This window comes from Mustelus asterias, chromosome 3, assembly GCF_964213995.1.
Source record: "Mustelus asterias chromosome 3, sMusAst1.hap1.1, whole genome shotgun sequence".
NCBI classification, from domain to species: domain Eukaryota; kingdom Metazoa; phylum Chordata; class Chondrichthyes; order Carcharhiniformes; family Triakidae; genus Mustelus; species Mustelus asterias.
In genome coordinates this window covers 61,906,529-61,923,777 of record NC_135803.1, presented here as the reverse complement: position 1 = coordinate 61,923,777, position 17,249 = coordinate 61,906,529, and the positions used below count along the sequence as shown (strand labels likewise).

Genomic DNA, 17,249 nt, shown 5'->3' with positions numbered 1-17,249 from the left:
TGATCATGGGCAATGGGCATCATGGACCGCAATGAGACCAACAGTCTATCCTTAACCAATAGGTGTAAGGATTGAGAAAGAACCAGAAAATGACAAAGAAGGAAACAGACTGAATTGGAGCAAATCAGGTACAGAGTGAAAAATAAAAAAGTGGGAATTAAGAGAAACAGGAAAAAAGAGACAGAGGAAATGAAGCATTTCTTTTTAGGAAAGTTTAAATTTTAAGGATTTCTAGAAACAATTTGCCATCTAGGAGGAAGAGAAGTCATAGTTTCAATTATTCCCTTTTTTGGGCCTCTGAAGTTGAGTTATGTAGAAACATTACCTTCACATTCGAAAGGTACTTGTGCTATTAATTTTCAGTCCCAACCTTCCACGGTGTGTTTAATTGGCAATAAATGTGTAACTCCAGCAATATTTTGAAATTCACAAGGAGACTGAAGGTGAGCAGTCTGCTATCACTACAGTTAATTGTGCAGTTAACTCATAACAGTTTGCAATTCATTGAGTATCTCTGCCATGCCAAAGTTGCCATATGATTTATACATTAAAATGACATGCATCATTAAACTCGCCATTACTTTGGCAGCACGGTAACACAGTGATTAGCACTGCTGCTTCACAGCGCCAGGGACCCAGGTTCGAATCCCGGCTTCGGTCACTGTCTGTGTGGAATTTGCACATTCTCCCCATGTCTGTGTGGGTTTCCTCTGGGTGCTCTGGTTTCCTCCCATTCTGAAAGACGTGCTAGTTAGGTGAATTGACCCGAACAGGTGCCGGAGTGTGGCGACTCGGGGAATTTCACAGTAACTTCATTGCAGCGTTCATGTAAGTCTTACTTGTGACTAATAATAAATGAACTTTAAACAATTCTGGTCCTTTGGTTTTCAACTTTGAGAAACTGGCATATCCTTTAGTTCATTTTTCTATCCTCCCACTGTGTTTGTTAAATATACCTTCAATTTGCTTTACATGCTGTAATCTGGAGTATCTCAATGGACAGGGAACTCTCAGCCTGTTCTTGTAAGGGTAAGTGAACTGAGCTGTATTGTGCATGTCAACATACTGCGAAATACAGAAAGGTGCTCCGCTGTAGGGTAGTGCATTTCGTCATACTGATTAGAAAGAGCTCTGAGGTTAGGACTGGGGAGCAGTGTGGGTGGGAGGAGTTCAGTGACGGAGCTTACAACACCAATCAATTCACAGGTTTTGCCTTCTTGAGTTGAAGGCGAAAACAGAAGCCTCATGGTCTGTGTAACTAATGATCTCTGTGTCTGCTGAAGCCTACTCTCGGAACAATTGGAAGGAGGGGAAGGCAAGTTACAAGAGAAATCTGCAGCAGAGGACGGCAATGCTTTAACACAAGGTAATTTAGTTTTTTCGTTGAGTTCCACAGGCATTGTAGATTGTTTAATGAAATACAGCATAGCATGGTAAGTTGAACTATCCTATTTCTTAATTCCATGTTGTATTGTATTCCATTATATGTTCTTAATGCCTGGGGTATGCAAATGACACTATCCTGTTTGCACTTTGCTTTCCATTTAGCCCTGGTTTAAAATAGTTACTATGAATGGCTTACCTTTACTTTTAACATGTGAGCTTTGCCATAGAGAAGCATTTCTTTACAAAGATGTGGTAAAATATGTGATAAGGCTACAGGAACACAAAATATAATTCAGTTAATAGATAGCCAAAATACCATGCAGAATGGACTTGTACCTCCCGTTACCCCATCCTGCCCCCAGGTCTGTTCAGTTCAACTTGTACTTTGTACCAACACATTTGCTGCTCAGTGAGCCTAACAAAGATTTAAAGTTAATGATCTTAGAACTGCTGGCACATTTTTTTTGAAAAATGAGTTCATTTATTGCTCTTTTACATTTGACTTGTTCCAATTACCAGTTCAAATTTACATTTTGCTGTGACATTACTGTAAATAGCTTATGTAACAATCGTTTTATACTACTCAATGGTGTATTATGGCAAAAGTAATAATACTTGCAATTTTAAATATGATGTCAGAAAGGAGAAAAGATCTTGTCCCATTTCTCTCTCTCCCTGAAGTCAGTGAGTCAGGCTGGGGCTGATAGCTCCATCAGCAAATGGCAGGGAAGTGAGTGCCAAAGGATTACAACACAGCTTCTTTTTAAAAAGCTTTCTCCTTTCCTGAGAAAATTCTTCATGCAGGTATGGTTTCAAGCATGCCCAATTGTAGTACAGTTGCGTTAGTTCCTAAGTAGCTATTCCTCACGTAGGTGCATGTGCAAGTGCATAGGTGTTTGCAAGCCTTTGAATTTAAGCAGCAGGGAGAGGATGAAGAACCCACCACAGACAAAGACATTCCTGTGCTTCCTGACATGCATGTGCACAGATTCTACCACGGGTCACTGGATGGGGGGGGGATCAGGAACAAGAATGCTGATTTTTATTGCAGCTTCCCCCACCCCTCAAGCTGTTGCCCAGGTAGAGCAGTAAAGAGTTCACCTCTTCCAGGATTTGTTGCCTTGGGGATTCCGAGAGCTTAGAGTCGGAATCGGAATTTTCTAATGATTCCACTTGAACAGTAGCCTGAAAGTGAAGATGGAGTGAGATTTTGAATCAGGCTTAGGCAAAATTACTGGCAGTGAGATCAGCCTCTGTCACATTTCAGCCATGATGTGGAGATGCTGGCATTGGGCTGGGGTGGGCACGGTAAGAAGTCTCACAACACCAGGTTAAAGTCCAACAGGTTTATTTGGTAGCAAGAGCTTTCGGAGCGCTGCTCCTTCATCAGGAGATGAAGGGGCAACACTCCGAAAGCTCGTGCTATCAAATAAACCTGTTGGACTTTAATCTGGTGTTACATTTCAGCCAGTTATAGGTTCTGACTGTAATGGCAGCTTCCACAAGATATGATCTGCAGCTTATTTAAACACACCATTCTGGAATTAGTAGCTCTTTTTTGGATCCTTGATGTAAAGAGAGGCAGAGTTGACCTGGTTAACATATTAGGGGTAGAATTTCATCCTGTTGACCAGATGTAACACTGGCGCCCTGAGCCCAGTCCTGAAGAAGAATCACATTGAATTTTCTTTCTCTCTCCACAGATACTGTCAGACCTGCTGGATTATTCCAGCATCTTCTGTTTTTATTTTGAAAGTTTATTTATTAGTGCCACAAGTAGGCTTACATTAACACTGCAATGAAGTTACTGTGAAAATCCTCTAGTTGCCACACTCCGGTGCCTGTTCGGGTACACTAAGAGAGAATTTAGCACGGCCAATGCATCTAGCCAGCATGTCTTTCGGACTGTGGGAGGAAACCGGAGCACATGGAGAAAACCCATGTAGACTTGGAAAAATTGTGTAGACTCTGCACAGACAGTGGCCCAAGCTGATAATTGAACCAGGGTCCCTGGCGTTGTGAGGCAGCAGTGCTAACCATTGTGCCACTGTACTATTTGGTAGTCGATTGCCCATTTTAGAATCTGCCCCTTTTGTATTTCAACCTAGTGCAATCTGATAAGCAGCAGATTTGCAATGCCTGTTTTGCACGTATGTGGGAGGTGTGCAAAATAAGCTTGCAAGCTATCGTATTGACATGGATAAACAGACAAGGCTATTTATTCGGTGACGAAATGATCTTGCACAAGGACAGATTAGGAGAAACAAAAACCAAACCGTGGAGAGATAAAGGCTGCCTGCAGTCATTGTGTAAAAGGAATATTTCCAAGCAAGCCATTGTGAGTGAGCATGTGAACTCCAGTGAGGATACCATTGACTGACTGAAGCACATCTACTTCACTTTCCTTGTAATGCAATGTTTTTCTTCTGGGGTCTATAGAGAAACCCTTTAGCTGAGGATTAATTTTCAAATAAAGGTGGCTGTCAGAGGTTAAGGATGTGCAACACACATTGCACTTTGCAATGAAAGTATATTCCCATGGGAATGCTTATGAAAATATTCAAGCCCTAACTTGCTTTGTCTTTTTGAAATATCTCATAAATTGCAGGGTTTGTTTGTTCTTAAAATGCAATGAGATATGTTACTTTAATTACGGTTTATTTGTGCAGGTAGGTGCCTGCATTGAGATCCTGGTTCTTTTGTATTTTTCATTTGAAGTCAATTCCTGGCTTATGACTAATGGTTATGGTGCCCTTTTAAGACTGTGTAGCTTTTGAGGTGAGTGAAAGACTGTCTTGATGACATTGTGGCTCTAATGCCCGCAAAAGAGCTTCTATCACTGTAATGATGGAAATAAGTAGACAAAATCATTTCCATGTCAGCAGGGATGAAACGACATATGTTGCATGCACACACAAGTCTGACATGTGGCATGCCAGGCAGTATCTTGGTGAATGCATTAGCTTGTGTGCACTTGAAGTGCACTGGATGTCTGCAGAGTGGGCAGATATGATGCCAATTGTGTGAAATGCTGATTTGATGCCATTTTGGAGCTCTACAGTCCAAGTTCCCTGTAAGCTGCAGTGGTGGGCAGCCATGCAGCAATCTGGGATACACAACACAGGGAGCAAACAGGCTAACCCCTTTTTTAAAGATGCTACAGGCATGGCTGCACTGCAATCTTAAAGGGACTGCACAGTGTAACTAATAGCCACGCACACAAAATGAAATTATAGGGAGCATTGCTCCATTTTCCAGTCAATGCCTAAACTTGACCTCACACAGCTGAACACATGGTGGCACAGTGGTTAGCACTGCTATCTCACTGTGCCAGGGACCCGGATTTAATTCTGGCCTCGGGTCACTGTCTGTGTGGAGTTTGCACGTTCTCCTCGTCTCTGCATGGATTTCCTCTGGGTGCTCCAGTTTCCTCCCACACTCCAAAGATGCGCGGGTTAGGTTGATTGGCCATGGTAAATTGCCCCTCAGTGTAACGGAGTTAGCAAGGTAAATAAGTGAGGTTGTAGGGATAGGGCCTGGATGGGATCGTGGTTGGTGCAGACTCAATGGGCTGAATGGCCTCCTTCTGCACTGTAAAGATTCTATGATTCTATAATGTGAAGCAGCAAGAAAAGCCCTCCTCCCATCAATAATAATTAAATCAATCATTGACTGCTGAAGGGTTACTGGTTGCTCCTACAGCTTTACACGCGGCGGCATGATGGCAGTGGTTAGCACTGCTGCCTCACAGCGCCAGGGATCCCAGTTTGATTCCCGGCTTGGATCACTGTCTGTGTGGATTCTGCACATTGTCCCTGTGTCTGCGTGGGTTTCCTCCGAGTGCTCTGGTTTCCTCCCATAGTCCGAAAGACGTGCGGGTTAGGTGTATTGGCCATGCTAAATTCTCCCTCAGTGTACCTGAGCAGGCACCGGAGTGTGGCAACTAGGGGATTTTCACAGTAACTTCATTGCGGTGTTAATGTAAGCCTACTTGTGACACTAATAAATAAACTTAAAAGTAAAAACATGTTTGATACTTTCTATAGGTGTTCCCAAGTTTGAAATGTCGATAGGGGGTAATGTGGCAGCTGCTGACATACATTGTGCTGAATCCAAGTCTCCCAAAAAGCTAATTGCATGGATGCAATTGTAATTCTTTGTTTTGGAATCATATCATGACTGAGGGGATGGACTAATGGTAAGTAGAGCAAGACAAACTGCTAGAAGAGGGTGGAGGGGAATCAAAGGAGGCTGAGGAGAGGTAAATGAAGAGGTGGAAGAGAAGGGCAAGGGAGGGAAGATGAAACATGGAAAATCACCTTCTGCACAGGTTGTATCTGAAAGATGTCAGTAATTTCAACCCTAAATTCCCATTACGGCCTTGTGAGAATGGATAAAATTAACTACTCTGTGATTGCACCCTAAGTCTGACTGTAATGGGTTTGCTCAAGGATCTAGAAGGATGCTGGTTCTTCGTCAATGTTTATATATGTACTGGTTGAAAAGAAACAAGTCTGGCAGGCTTTCTTGAGTTTCAAAAAAAAAGGTTAGTTTTTATTGGGTTAAAACACTACCAGATAAAGTTAGGAAAATGTTTTAAAAGATAATCCCGTGAATCTTCAGCTGTTGCAACCCACAGTGACACCCACACAAGCATGTAAATATGTACAAGTTATACTGGAAATAGTTACTTTCTTAGCCAAGTTAAAGTTCAATGCTGCAAGTTAAACAAAACTTGAGAGTTCATTGTTTATGAGTCCTTTGCTGGTCATGGTGGCTGTGGCAGAAAGCTTGTCACTAGATTCCAGAAGTTGAGTTAAAGCCCATGTAACTGCACTGGCTGGAGAGGATTTCTTCTCCAAACATAATTCATCTCTTCCAGAAATGGATGATTGTTACATCTTGCAATGGAAATTCACTGGGAGAAATTTTCCCATTTTTTTATCTAGGTGTGAATTCACGCAGATAAAATGGAGTGTAACCCGCCAGCTGAACAGCCAGTTTTTCCCACCATATTTTTTAACCCTTAGACAAATAAAGTGAAGGGGCGAGTTCCATGACATCACATTGATGGGCGAGCTGTGAACGAGACAGTCCCACCAGCGACCTCAGCTGCCAGGGGGGAGTGCTAGGGGCAGTGCCAGCAAAAAATGATTGATTGTTAATGGTCCCGAAATTTAAGGGAAACTAGGGATGGTCATGAAATGCTGGCCTTCCAACATCCAATGAGAGAATAAAATTCAAAGAAAGCTATCTCACCTCTAAAGACAGCTCATTGCTCCATTGCAGTTTGGCTGCCAATCTTTGACTCCAATTTACCTGGAATGGGTCTGTTCTCCACCCACTGGATTTGTCCCTTCTCCAATTAAATATTTTTACTTCAGATCAGTGGTTCCCAACCTTTTATCTGTTCACGGCACACCTTTACACTATAAAAATCTTGAGGCATACCTCCAATATTCTCCAACTGAACAGTTCAAGACTATGGGCTGAATTTTCCCATTCCCCCCTGCCACGGGAATTGTAGCAGGTGGGACAGAAAATTCAACGGACCATGCAAAGATCCATTGACCTCGGGTGGGAATTTCCAGCCTTGGGGCAAACACAGCCACAAAACACTATCACATTCATCAACGTACCCGAGAACATAAGAATGATTTAAAAGTAATCAAGATCAATATATTCTAAACAAAGACAAGATAGCTAGCGCACACAGGATCCCTCAGCAGGACAATTTGAATGTGTAACATCTCTATGTTTACACCTGAGGTCTGCACTCCTATGCTTTACACCAGCTTCCTGTACAGATATCAAGGTGATGAACACGTAAGGATTTTCATTCCTAGATCAGAAGCAATGAGGAAGAGGTGACTTCCATCTGGAATGGAGAGTGAATGAAACTGAATGATTCCATTCTTAATGGGGTCCTTGTAATTTCCTAGGGACATATGATGGGTGAGAACTGGCCATGAAACAGCCTCATGGTGTCTGTCAGGGAAGGTTCCACCCTCTGTCTGTTTAAGGACATCTCAGATTTCACTGGACTTTGGGCCAGGGAGGGAAAGACTAACATGGACAGAAATGAAAGTGGACTTCTGGAACACAACTCTGAGCTCAGAAAGAAGGAAGTAAATTGTCTTGTGGGACAGTCAGTGCAGTATGATTCAGTGAATGAAGGTACATAGCCTGTAGAAGGAAGAGAGATATCTGAGAGGAGGAATTAATCTGTTAAATAATCAAGAAAAAACGGAAAACTTACACAATTTATGTCAAATATTGAGAGTGGCACCGTGGTTAGCATTGTTGCTTCACAACGTCAGACACGCGGGTTCAATTCCTAGCTTGGGTGACTGTATGTGCCGAGTTTGTGTTCGTCCCTGTGTCTGTGTGGGTTTCCTCCCACAGTCCAAAAATGTGTAGGTTTGGTGGATAGGCCATAGTAAAATTGCCCCTTAGTGTTCTAAGATGCGTAGGTTAGATGGATTAGCCATGATAAATATGTGGGGTTATGGGGATGGGGGTGGGGAAAGGGCCTGGGTAAGATATTCTGTTGGAGCGTTGGTGAAAACTTGATGGGACAAATAGCCTCCTTCTGCACTGTAGGGATTCTATGATTCACTGCTTTAGATTGTTCCTTGCTTTTGTCAATTACTAAACTAAATCGTATGCTACCATAATCACTGTTTCCTAGATGTTCCCTAACTCACATCTGATCTACTTGATCTAGCTCATTTTCCAGAACCAGATCCAGCAATGATTTCGTCTTCCTTTTTTGGGTCAGAAAAGTACTGATCAAAAAAATTATCCCACACACAATTCAGGAACTCTGCTCCCTCTCTTTCCTTTAGTTTATCGCTATTCAAGTTCAAAGTCCTCTATTATGACTGCTCATTAAATCTGGAACACACTGCCTGAGAGTGTGGTGGAGGCACATTCAATTAAGGTCCTCAGAAGAGAATCGGATAGTGATCTGAAGACAAAATGTTTGCAGGGCTACAGGAAAAGACTGACAAGTGGGACTAGATGAGTTGTGCTTGCAGAGAACTGACATGGATGTGATGGACAGAATGGCCATTTTCTTTGCTGTAAGCATTCAATAGCTCCCTCTCCAACTGCCACCAAAGCGGAACCCCTATGGTGGATGTGCCAGTGGAATAATCCGGTCTGGCCAAACTCTGTGGACTTTTGCATGGATCACCCACCCTGCTGGGGATCAACTTTGATGGGACTGGAAGATCCCGCTGGTGGGAAGAGTTGAAAAATTTTGCCCTATATCTTTCCCACTAGTTGGTGCTTATAGAATACACCGTTTGTTGGGATTTTATGCTGGATATGAGGAATGTTGGACAATGCATTCCCACAAACATTGAAATGCTGCAAATTTTTATAAATTCTTTCATGGGATGTGGGCATCGCAGCATTTGTTGCCTATCCCTAATTGCCCTTCAACTGAGGGCATTCAAATTATGATAGAAATACATCATACAAGCAAGTGGTTGAATAGGCTTTGGTGATCTTTTTAAACATTTTAAACCTTTCCCCTCCTTTCTATAACAGCAACCCAGAGGCTTTCAGCACAGTACTGCTGCAGTAAGGCCCCTGATACCTGTTACAGCCAGGCAGACTCATGGCAGAAGTTGGGCATGCTGCCTGGAAAATTGCACATCACTTTGGAAAAATTGTCCAGGGCCTGGATCAAGGACACTACGCCATACTTCCACTGGCACAACAGCTGAGTGGAAGATCCAGGCTCACACCTAATACTCAACTTTCGGGTACACCTACACCACCACAATACTTCCTGAGGCACAGCGAAATTGTTCTTCAGTGACACAAATGGACCAGTATAACTGCATTGAAATAGGGGGGAATGAAGCCGTACACTTGATGTTTTCAATAAGCTGTTGTTTAAGTTTGCAGGGAAAATTTATCCCCTTGGATACTGAGCAGACAGCAGAATATAGAATAAGCACACAATTCTGAAAATGTTTGTGGAAGATTTTGTGAAGGCAATTAGAACATTATGCATTTTGATTGTGCCTGAGATAAGCTTGGCTAATCATGTACACCATGCTAATATTAATATTCAGCCTGGAATATGTGTGAGAGTTGGCACTATAGAGTTCGTGTGTGACTGAAGCAATGTCAAGCCCTGCAGCAACTATTTAAATGAAAGTGGCTATTTGATGGTAAGTGGCCAAGTTTGGCATTCAAAAAAAGAAATATTTGGGTTAGAAAACAATTGAAACAAAAAAAATTGCTTGTCTGTGGTATTTCTACCGTAAGTGTAGCATTTCAATGTGCGTGAATGTATTGTCCAACATTCCTCATCTCCAGTAAAGAAATTCCAATAAAGGGTGTTTTCTATCAGCCACCAACTAGTGGGAAAGATTTAGGGGGTGATCTTACCAAAAGAATTCTAAGTGCCAACCATGCGTGAAAACGGGAATCACACCCAATTTTTGGGTGAGCTCCCGGACACTATCTTATGGCACTTAGAAAAAAAAAGAGGCAAGGTGTGATTCTCACACAGAGTCTATTCACATTGAGAAGCCAGCTGCAGACTGCTGGAGGGCACTATCGTGCAAGTGCCCTGATCTCCCAGTGCAATGTGTACAAAAGTACATAGTGCACTGGGAGATTGACACTCCCCCCTCACCCCCTTCAGATATCGCACCCCCATGGCCCCGATTGCCACCCCCCCCCAATTGCTGCCCCCTACCCTGACACCCCCAGTCCCACCCCTCCCAGCTAATCGCCATCCCTGGTTTCTACAGCCTCCCCACCCCCATCCCAGTCGATTACCACCCCTGTACACCCGCCCCCATCCACTCGCCACCCGGAAATCCCCAATGCAGAGTATGCAGCGCTATGCCATGCCTCCCCTTTAGCCCTGCCCCCTTCAAGCCCCACCACTCCCCTTCACTCAGGCCTCTCCCCTTGGCACTGCCTGGTTCCTGATTAGGAGTGCCAGGGTGCCCGGTTGGCACTATCAGGGTGCCCGATGGGCAGTGTCTGCCCAAAGGTCAATGCCTGCTCCTGCCCCAACCACATGGGGCCACAATGGCCTCCGGTCCCACCAGCATGGCCGTCCTGCCAGGTCCCCGTTGATGGCTACAATATGTGATCCTTGCTGGTGAGGACCTCCACTGGCAAGGCCATTAAGGCAAGTGAGCCTGGACAATTGGGTCCCGGGCTCACTAATAGTATTAAAATGAGATCTTAAATATTTAAATGAACTTCGCTTCATCAGTCTTTTCTTTCCCGGACATAATGGTGATTACACCAGCAGAACAGGGTCAGTAATAACACAAGAGGCGAGAAACCGGGCGCATACCTCGATTTTCACCTCTCGCTTGATCTTACCGGCTCGCCACGCTGGTCGACCAGCGAGATGAGTCAGTAAGATGGCTCCCATAGAGTGGAAATCTCTGTTTTTAAGACTAAGTGTGGTGACAGGCCGGTGTAGGGGTGCCTTTCCCACTGGCCAGAATGGCAGGATCCTGCGCCAGATTCTAACACTTGGAAACTCATGAATTATGCATGGGCCAGTATCCCTTTTGACTCTCCTGGCAGGTTGGCAGCTGATCCATCCACCCAATGTCAGCTGGCAGCTTCCCAGGTCCTGGTGCCATATTTGAACACCAGTCTAGCACACTCACCTCATTCTCTCCAGCCCACCGGTCTTCAGCAGACCCTGCAGGACGTCCAGAACCCTTGGTAGGTAGGCTATGCATGTTGCATTCACCTCGAAGTCTTGAGCAAACTGAGGTTCACCTTTTGCACATCACTCTTTTTTCAAACGGGTTTGATGTCAACATGACGCAAGTTTGGAAGGCCATGGGAGATTTAATGAGCATTAATGCTTTAATGAGCATTCATGACATGCAAATTAATGCAAATGACGTTCACACCACCAGGCAGCAGGGAAATTGCCATTGGGAGAATTGCAAACTGTGTTTACGCTGGTGTGTTTCCAACCTTTCAGCTCCCACTGGATTCTTCACTCCCGCCTGCTGCCAAACCCACGGGCAGGATGGGAGAATTTCACCCACAGAATGGTTACAGGCCATTCTGCCCAGCATATCTGCGTTGACTTTCTGCAAGTGCACCGCACCTCGTCCCACTCTTCCGCTTTTCCCTGTCGTCCTGCAAAAACTTTTCTCTTCAGATAATTATCAGAATTGTGCCGACAGTCCGGTAGAGAGTCAATGCAGATATGCTGGGCAGAATGGCCTGTAATTATTCTATGGGTGAAATTCTCCCATCCCACCCATGGTGTGTTTGGTGGCAGGCGGGAGTGAAGATTCCAGCGGGAGCTGAAAGGTTGGAAACACACCAGCGTAAACACAGTTTGCAATTCTCCCAATGGCAGGTCACTGGCAGGGCTGTTCCCCTGCTGCCTGGTGATGTGAACGCCATTTGCATTAATTTGCCTGTCATGAATGCTCATTAAAGCATTCCCTCATGCTTACTCCCATTGCTGACCGTGTCAAGCTCCAATTTGATGGGGGCTTTGGTGCGATTGTTAGTAATGTATGTCAGCAGCATGCAGCCTTAGTCAGTGTGTAATATTGATTTGGTGCCAGTCCAGGCATGTTGGACCTCGTAGAGCTGAACATGTTTTCAACAGCAGGAAGTGCTCCCCTCATCCCCATTAGTGCTTTTGAAAAGCAGCATTGAAAGCCTGAAGGCGAGTCACTAATTGACTTGAGTTTGTCTGAGTTTGTTGAAGTGGTGGGTGCTTTGGGGAGATAGTTTCAGTTGAGGCAGTCTATAGAGAGCGATGTTGCATTTGGTCAATGCATTGGCTGCTAGGGCTCTGACTTACCTCCAGTCATAGGTGCCCTAATAGTCATCTCCCTAAAACTTCAGTATGAGATGGAGATGGTGCAGAGGCAGCAAGCAAGAAGACAAGTTCCTTACAGGATAAGAAGGAGAGGAAGGACCTCAGCGGGAAACCTTTGTTAAAATCCCTGTGGAAACTGAAAACTCTTAAGAAGAGATTTGAACTCCCAGTGACCGACTTCTAGTAATTATATGGAAAGATTTTGAGAATTAAGACCTTCACTGCAACAAACATTGATGAACCATCACTGAGTTGGCAATGAATAAACTTTGCACCTGGTTCCATGATTCCACTCCACTAGCCAGCTCCATATTGCCAGTATGTGTACAATGAGGGCCATTCTGGATGTGAAACATTATAGAGCAGACCACAACTGCTTTACCCACTCTGGAGGAGCTCTCCAGTGCTCACTGGAGCTGCTATCCTACTTTGTAATCACTTGCTTTATCCTCCACCACTTTGTCATTTACACAGCACAGCCTTCACCGCCAGTGATTGAGAAACTGCTCAGGAAGAGGGGGAAGCCACAGGGAGGTTCACATTCCGGAAGGGCTATCTGTGAGCTTACCTGGGAATACAAACACAGATTCCTATTGTATAACAGTTCCACTTAGCATCCCTCTGTTACTGTCCAACACAGAGTCCACTTGAGCACAATCCTGAAGTAAAAGGCATCACAAAACGACAGTTCCAAAGCAACAGTGGGCGACGCGGTGGCACAGTGGTTAGCACAGGGACATGGGTTCGATTCCAGCCTGAGGTGACTATCTGTGTGGAATTAGCACATTCTCCCTGTGTCTTTGTGAGTTTTCTCCAGGTGCTTCAGTACAGACACTGGGTGGAATTTTACAAGAAAAATTCAAAGTGTCCAGCTAACGTGAAAATGGGAGAGTTGCAGATCCATCAGATCCATTTTTTGGCACATTTTTACTTCCAATCTTATGCACATAATGCATGAAAAAATGGGCTAGCCTGTTTCTAGCTACTAGAGGCAGTGGGCGGGGCTGAACACGTCAGCCAGCTTGATCAGGTAGCAGAGGGAACAACTGCACATGTGCAGACTTCTGTGGCTGCACACGCGCAATTCCAACAGCAGAGAGCTGACAGAGGGAGAGAATGATCTGTCAGGCCTCTGCTGTAGCAGCCGTCCTTGACCCACCTACCCCCTGCGGCCGATCACCAGCCCAACACCGCCCGAAAATATAGCCCCCCCCCCCACACCACCCAGACCGATTGTGTCCCCCACACTGAATGCAGGCAGAGTGAGAACGGATACCCCCCCGGCTCCCCCCCCCCACCCACCCCCCCCCCCCCCCCCCCCGCCCCACCGACCACAGAGTGTGCAGCGGACCCTCCCTCCCTGATTGGGCCGCCTTGGCCTGGTCCCACCCCTCCAGGCCCTGTCCCATAGGCCCTGCCCCTACGGACCCCGCCTACATAGGCCCCATCCCTCCAGGCCATACCCATAGGCCCTGCCCCATAGGCCCCACCCCTTGGCACTGCCCTGTGGGCAATGCCAAGGTGACTTGTGGGCATCGCCAAGGTGCCAGGCTGGCACTGCCCAAGGGGCACCCTCCCCCATGCCCCCAGCCTCCCTGGGGGCCTCAATGGCCTTCGGTTCTACCGGCGAGAGCAACACGACTGGTTCCTGTTCATGGGGAGCAAGTGTTTTCGCTGGAGAGAACCTTTCGTGGCGAGGCCATAAAGGCAAACGAACTCGGACGATTGAGCGCTGGGCTTGCTAATGCCATGTAAATTCTGACTTAACTTTACTTAAATTTAAATAAATTATTCAGTTTCTTGCTGGAAATGGGCAAGGGCCTGTTTCCATGCTGTAAATCTCTATGACTTTATGACTCAACTGAGACTGGGATTCTCCAGTGCCGCTGCAGTGATAGAATTCTGGCTGAGTGCCAAATTCTCCATTCTCGCTGGCAGCGGGGTGGGAATGGACGATTTCAGAGTTTCAGGCCCTTTATGCCTGATCAGAAAAATAAAACCTTAGAACGCAGCACCTCCTCCATACTTTCCTGAAATGTTGACATAAGTTATGAGCTCACATTGGAATAGAGTTGGAATCCGCGACCTTCGAATCAAAATGCTAAGACTAGCCAACTGGACTTAAAACGTACCCAAGCTGCATTGCACCATTACTGACAGACAGGATAATTTACTGTAAGACAAGATGATATAACCCAGGTAATTCAAAGATGTGCCAAAATATTTATATGTGGAAAGCAAAGTTTTTGTTTTAGTTGAGGCAGAAACAAGCACGAAAAGAGCCGTGGAATTTTTTTGTCACAATAATTTAATGTTCAAAATAAACGATGAGGCATTTCAATGCAATTTGTTGTCGCTATTATGAGCCACCAAGCAAGTGGCAAAAGGTCAGCTGACTATTTTATTGTCAAGACTGAACCATATTTGGCTATGCTCATCAAAGAACAAAGAACAAAGAACAATACAGCACAGGAACAGGCCCTTCGGCCCTCCAAGCCCGCGCCGCTCCCCGGTCCAGGATTGAATCCTGAATCCAGGATCCCCGCCCAATTTTCCAGCCTATCTACATACCCATATCCTATCCACCGAGCTGTCCCCCACAGCTACGATGCTTTGTTCATTACAACCTGTTAACTCACCCCCACCCCCCCATTCCAGACCATGTGATCTCCAGGGAGAGGCGAAAACCCAGAGTGAAAAACCCCAGGGCCAATATGGGGAAAAAAAAATCTGGGAAATTCCTCTCCGACCCCCTGAGGCGATCGAAACGAGTCCAGGAGATCACAATGGCCCTGATCGGAAAATGCTTCCCAACCCTAGTCATTTCCACTTCCACGAGAAACAAGGAACAATTAGCCCGCGCCGCTCCCTGGTCCAAACTAGACCACTCTTTTGTATCCCTCCATTCCCACTCCGTTCATATAGCTGTCTAGATAAGTCTTAAACGTTCCCAGTGTGTCCGCCTCCACCACCTGGCCCGGCAACACATTCCAGGCCCCCACGACCCTCTGTGTGAAATATGTCCTTCTGATATCTGTGTTAAACCTCCCCCCCTTCACCTTGAACCTATGACCCCTCGTGAACGTCACCACCGACCCGGGGAAAAGCTTCCCACCGTTCACCCTATCTATGCCTTTCATAATTTTATACACCTCTATTAAGTCTCCCCTCATCCTCCGTCTTTCCAAGGAGAACAACCCCAGTTTCCCCAATCTCTCCTCATAACCAAGCCCCTCCATACCAGGCAACATCCTGGTAAACCTCCTCTGTACTCTCTCCAAAGCCTCCACGTCCTTCTGGTAGTGTGGCGACCAGAACTGGACGCAGTATTCCAAATGCGGCCGAACCAACGTTCTATACATCTGCAACATCAGACCCCAACTTTTATACTCTATGCCCCGTCCTATAAAGGCAAGCATGCCATATGCCTTCTTCACCACCTTCTCCACCTGTGACGTCACCTTCAAAGATCTGTGGACTTGCACACCCAGGTCCCTAAAATAATGTGAACTGGAAGCCTCAGTGCTGCCAGGGAAGGTTTGTGTTCCCACATTTTGCAAAGCTTACCTCAAATGAATGAATTTTCCTGATCACTCCATTTCACCCCCCATGTACATGGGAAGACACAGAACCACAGGTTTAATGTAAACCATAGCTAGTTAACAATTTACTTTTGATGTTATCTATTGTATCTTAAGTATTGTCATGGTTGTCTAACGTAGTACTTAAAGCTTAAAGTTTATTTATTGGTGTCACAAGTAGGCTCACATTAACACTGCAATGAAGTTACTGTGAAAATCCCCTAGCCGCTACACTCCGGCACCTGTTCGGGTACACTGTGGGAGAATTTAGCAAGACCAATGCACCTAACCAGCACATCTTTCCGACTGTGGGAGGAAACCGGAGCACCCGGAGGAAACCCACACAGACACGGGGAGAAGGTGCAGACTCGGCACAGACAGTCACCCAAGCTGAGAATTGTGTGAGACAGCAGTGCTAACCACTGTGCAAAAATAGTGAAAAACTACCAGCTCTTGTGTGCTAATTTCCTTCTTTGATTTAAAACTTCATGCGATAAAGAGTGTCTTGTAAAGATTCAGGTGAATATTTCTGGTAAACTCGACAATAGGTTTGTAGGAAGTACAACTTCCTACAAGTTTGTACTTGTAGGGGCAGACTTGATTGACAGCATGTAGATGATGTGAGAGTTCTGACATTTGATCCTTTTTAACTGCACTAATTCCTGATGTGGAGTTTTGGTAGCCTATACTCCTGAAGGAATTAAGAATGAAGTGCGCTCACCTCCTAGAATCTGTAGGGTTGCTGAGAATTTTTAACTGAAGGACAGAGTTCACAAGTTTGATTTGTTTTTTCAGATCACTGACTGTGTTCAGCTGAACTTGAACGAAAGGTAATTTTCAACTCATCTCACCTCCTCTTCAGAATCTAAATATAGATGACCTTTAATTTATTGATGCCATCAGTATTCATCTTCTATTCTGCTGTGTATAATATTACAGCATGACTGCAGCAGTGCTCATTCAATACAGAAATCTATGTTCTTGATTTGCAATTGTCCAAAGATGTGCGGGTTAGGTTGATTGGCCATGCTAACTTGCCCCTTAGTGTCCCCAGATATGTAGGTTAGGGGCATTAGTTGGGTAAATACCTGGTGTTACAGGGATAGGGTCTGGTGGGATTGTTGTCAGTACAGGCTCGATGGGCCAAATGGCCTCCTTCTGCACTGTAGGGATTCTATGATTCTGTGAATTGTCACGGTGTATTCGGCGAAATCTTACCAAAAAATAGTGGGAGTGTTGGCTCCGGTGAGAAAAACGGCATGTGAGAAACAGGTCAATTTTCTCTCCGAATCTTACTGCGCACTGCCACAAAAAAACAGCTGGGCATGTTTCACGCCGTCTTGTAGGGGGACGGGTCTTCAAAATGCTGGCAAAGCCAGGCTGGACTGAGATCGGGGTGCCATGTCCAGAACAAATAATGACTTCCCCCCCGC

The 17,249-nt window shown here is 45.3% G+C and overlaps 1 protein-coding gene across 2 annotated transcripts in view; it reads left to right on the top strand.

Moving 5' to 3' along the window:
* Positions 1 to 1,218: 1,218 nt before the first annotated feature.
* The window catches only part of LOC144491351 (beta-galactoside alpha-2,6-sialyltransferase 1-like), a 146,153-nt gene continuing 130,122 nt past the window's right edge, over positions 1,219 to 17,249 (top strand). Inside the window, exons 1-2 of one of the 2 annotated variants that reach the window (XM_078209037.1) lie at positions 1,219 to 1,366; positions 16,612 to 16,646. The gene's annotated coding sequence lies outside the window, so the exon portion shown is untranslated. The remainder of the gene's footprint in view (positions 1,367 to 16,611; positions 16,647 to 17,249) is intronic. The other variant, XM_078209040.1, reaches the window with a different exon arrangement.